This window comes from Micromys minutus (assembly GCF_963924665.1).
Source record: "Micromys minutus genome assembly, chromosome: 13".
Lineage (NCBI taxonomy): Eukaryota > Metazoa > Chordata > Mammalia > Rodentia > Muridae > Micromys > Micromys minutus.
Genome location: NC_137982.1, coordinates 30,505,115 through 30,510,310, shown reverse-complemented (window position 1 = coordinate 30,510,310; position 5,196 = coordinate 30,505,115).

Sequence of the window (5,196 nt, the reverse complement as noted above, 5' to 3'; positions counted from 1 at the left end):
ACAGAATAGCCCAAGAATATCAATACAGCCCTCAGCTACAGCACAGACAAGAAACACTACCATGGCCTTTCTTGGAAGCACAGACTGAAGACATCAACCTGATCTCTTGGAGCAGTATAGAACATGGACATCAACATAGCCTTTGGTGGTAACATTGATTACTACAGACATCAATATGACACACACCAAGGACACCCACACATATGCCACAATTTTTGAGAGTTTATTCTATACAATTCTTTCCTATGAAAGAACTGGGAAAAAAAAAAAACCATCAAGCCAAACCAACCAAACAAAAACTCAAGATCAAATCTGGCCATTATTGGTTCATGGACATTGGACATTCCCATGTCTAGATCTTCCATGCATCAGAAACCTAGAAGACCCCTGTTTGTATAGTTAGAATATTACCAGACAGTATAAGAAGCAGAGCTTATTGTCTTCAATTTGCTTCTGGGTTGTTTAAGGTTAGCACAGTTGCATAGCAGTGCAAAGTACTTCCTTTTAAAAAATAAATGTTTTAACTTGCTGATAAGGAATCAGACATTTAGACAAATAGGATAATTTATGGATGTAAATAACTTTTACATATACTACATTACTAGTTCTTGTTAAAAAGTCAAGTGTTTTGCTAGTAATTTAAATGTGATTGTGCAAGTCTGTTTAATAACTGTATCAGAGAATAAATATACCTATAGTATAGAGAAAGGAGAAAAGAGTTGATTTGTCATATGTTGATACCTTTGTTTTTCTTTAAAAGTTTGGATGAATAAATTTGGATAGTTTCTGGAAGACAGTTTTGCTATAATAATAATTTTATTTAAATCTTTAGTATGCGAGATTGAATATTGAATTATTCAATTGTCCTCTTTGCATTGAAAAGGTTTTCAGAAAATTATGGTGCTAGAATTCATGGATCTACACTTTTATGTACCCTCCCTATTAGTCTTTGTAACTTCATATAAATATAGACTTAGAATTCAGTGATTGAATTCCTAGAGCAGATTTTTTTGTGAGATGTAACAGCAGAATGTAGTTGACACACGTTCTCTGTTACCCTAGGGCTACAGTTTTGATCACAGGCTGAGTGGATTCATTCTTGTCAACAGAGAAAGTCCCATACTCATGTCAGAGGCAAATCTTACATGCTTTTGCCTTTTCAAGTACAAATTAAGGAAGGATACATTCAATAGTGAACGATTTTAGCTACAATCTAGGAAAATAATTGCGGCAAGTAGGAACATAAGTCAGACATAATCTGTACAAGTCTAGCTATGCTATTGTATATAGCTAATAATTATACTACTACCCTTGACATATATACATTTAAACCAGAATCCACTTCATTGAAAATAATACATTGCTATTAATTGAAAATCTGAACAAATGAGGTCTATATTTATCAACTCTTCTAAAATATTAGTAAGAAAGTTGTTTTCTGTTTCTAAACCATATAAATGGTGAAACTCATTATCTGTCATCGTTTCCTCTTAGAACATTTTAAGTACCTATTTCCTTTTGCCCTGGTATTTGATACCAGTGAGACAGTTGCTTTGGATTTCTTTAAAAAGTACATTCTTAGCGTAGGTTCCAAGGAAGGTTAAATATAAATTAGTCATAAAGCCAGCAAAAAGAGAAATGATTACACTGTGTGGTTATTTCTAAGTTTATAGTGTTTTAACACTACTAGTGTTTAATTAAAGAGAAAGGGAGCCAGTTTTATTTTAGGTAATTATTTAAGACCTCAAAAATTAATGTTCTGCTCCCTCTGTAATACTGTAGTTCTAAAGCAAAGCTGAGGACAACAAAGTCCTATTTGATAGTCCAGCCTTTCAGCCAACAGCTCTTCTTCCTGGCTTTGATGTGGGAATGGTTTATTTAATCAATTATTAATCAAAGTTATGGCAGTCTTCTTATATATTTAGGTAAAACTAAAAGATGACTTTCTCATGCCTTATTGCTTAAATAAAAGTTTAAATAGACTGAAATCATTTGACTTTGACATGGCACTTATTGGGTGATTCAAGTTTTAGAGAGCAACTTAAATAGTTTCTACTGAAGACTTAGATGTGAAGTATGCATGAATGACTCTGTATGTGTCTGTGTGTCTATGTGTGTGTGTGTCTGTCTGTCTGTCTGTCTGTCTGTCTATGTCTGTGTGTGTGTGTGTCTGTGTGTGTACTGATTTTTTAGCAGTAGATGATGAGTCTGAACCAAAGTCCAGAACACTTTTGATAACCTTCTTTCTGATAACAAAAGCCAGTACGGATAATTTGATTAGTATTTTCTTTACATAGGTAATAAAATAAGTTGACAGGAAGCAGCTGAAATGCAAACACATTGGCGTAAGCTGGGCAGCTGGACACTTTGTGCATGGAGAATCTTGAGCAGTTGGTAACATTTGGCAGCCTTACATGGAAAAAAATGACTGCTAGCAAAATCTCAACTGCTGCTAATTAGCAGCAATGAACTGTGGGTAGGACACTGCGTTTTAATGTGAGAAGATTTTTACAGTAACCACCATACTAAGGAGGGAAAATAGACTGAAATGCTCCCTAGCTGACCCTCGTGGCAATCCAAGCTGCATATTGCAATAATCCTGTAAATTACTATGCTTTCTTATACAGGAACTTGGAGTTAATTAGTAATTTAGCATTCCTCTACACTATTAAATGTCTTTCTTGCATTATATTATGTTGTTTCATGGGCTTACCTTAAACACTAATGGGGGTTTTTGTTATATTTTCTCAAAACAGTAACAGTAAAATAAAACTGAGCTAGAAAATTAATTAGTTATCCTTTACCTTTGATTTACCTGTTATTAACAATTACGTGATGGTACACTTTTAATATAAAGTACTTCTGGAGGTTACAGGAAGATGAATAGACTTCCACATGATTCAAGCCACTGTGCTAAGGATGCAGAAGGCAGAGCAGACATAGTTCATATTTCTGATCTAAGAGAGCAAAAAAAAAAAAAAAAAAACATTTGTGAGACAGAGTGGAAAGACAGATATAAAGAAGGGAAACCTATTCCTTTGAATCCCGTAAATTTTAGATATTTTATAAAGAAAATATGCAAATCTTGTTTTTAGAATAAGCCATAAAAAGTTAGCCCATCAGACAGAGGACTTTAATTGATACATATAGAGAAAGATGCACATCTTAGTCTTTAGTTCGTAAACAACTAAGGGTTCTGTGTAAAAAGTGATGCTCAGAATTTTAGATAATATCAGTTAATTTATGCTATAAATTTCTGATATGAAAACCAGATATGAGCAGTAGCAATGGAATTATTTTTTAAAAATTAAAAGCAGTAAGAGGATTAAACTTATTAGCTTTGATTTCCATAAATAGTCACCTATTCTTTGAATGAGCTGACCAATCAAGCCATGCCACCTACATGCTTGCACTGTCCCTATGCTGTGACATTCAAATGCTACTCTTAGGCTGTGTATCAAAGATAAAGGAAATGTTTTTATTTGGCATCTCAAAGATCAGTGTGAACTTCACATTGGAACAATTTAGTGAAAGCAGAGCTTCAGAAGAAAAGCTATGACGGCCGCTAGTCAGGGTCTGCATCCACACAAACGTGCCCAAAAGATTTCGTCTCTTGGGACTCCCTCTAATAGTATCTGCTACCATTTAAAGCCTCTTCCTTTGCAGCTGGACTTGAACATTCCATAAAAAATTCATCCCTGCTTTAAGAGATTTCTGCTTTTCTGTCGTCTCCATTGTTAGACAAATTGAAGTGTGCACTCAGAAGCAGAGTGGCAGTGAACTGCGAATTTATTTACTCATTCGATTCTAATATTGAGAGAAATCTACTCACTTCATTCAAAGGGTACAGCAACAATGCAAGTGACATCAGGTCACCCGGCACTTCATAGCTACCTGTGAGATAGAATTGTTCTCCTTGCAGATAGGAAGTGGCTGAAACCTCTTTTCTCATCAATGTCTATTATGATTGATGGCTCTATGGTCACATTGAATATGCCCTTTTTAAATAATTCACAATGTCATTGCCATAGCACCAGTTTATAACCAGCCTGTTATTTTACCTTTGTTCATTCACTATCAGAAGGTTAGATAAATTAAGGGCTGTTGGTTTTGGTAGAATTATATGCTACCAAACTTATATTTGTAGTCCAACAACAACAAAGCATCAGTTTTATCATTTTTTTTCTTCCAGATTTTTGGATTTTTTTCATTCTCAATAAATCTTTAAAAAAAAAAAACTCTGATCAAGCAGGAACATTTTTAAGACTTAACCTAAGACTTAACCATCAGAAAGATTATAGATACTAAGTCATCATAAGATTTTTCAACAAATAGCTGCCACTCTGGTTGGGACAGAGGGGATGTTACACAAATCCTGTGTATTTAAGAACAAGTATATTATTTGTTTAATTTTTCCATGATACTAAACTTTATCATTCATTCATTATATTTAAATCATGACCTGCTTAAATAGCATTGATACAAATAATCAGGAAAGTAAACATTTACAAACTTTTATGGATTCATCTCCATGAAAAAATATATAATCTCTTATTTTTAACTTTATTAGTTATAAAAAATTTGTATTAAAGTTTTTGAATGTAAGTGGTGGCCCTCAAAATCCCCTTAATTTATGAAACATTTAGAATAATTATATACCTGGGTCTCCATTTTTAAAATATATTAGTGGTAACCAACAGTAGTCACTAAGTGAATAATTAAACTACTCACAATGCAATACCTATTGCTATATAATAATTATAGTTGTTATCCTTCCATAAAGATAAAATAAGAATTTATACTACTAAAGAAATTTATATTTTTAAGTAAACGTACTTTAGTGATTACTATAAACACAGTTTCATTGCCATTTAAAGGGTTTAATATTTGCACAATTCCCCACTGAGTACAAATATTTTAAGTCTAAGGTTTATGGCAGTTATTTTCCTGAAAAATTTAGTTCTCTGTGAATATTCAATCTATTATAAAATACACAAACTTTTAAGAAAATTGTAAGCCAGTAGAATTCTATTATCATAATAGTCTGTATCAATGTATTTTAGTTTTGGGTTTTATTTTGGGATTCTATTACTTATTTACTTACGATTATATTAGTAAAATTTGTTATCCAAATTAACAATGTAAATAAGATAAAAATATGAAACTTGTTTGAATTTGAAGTTGTTAATAACATCT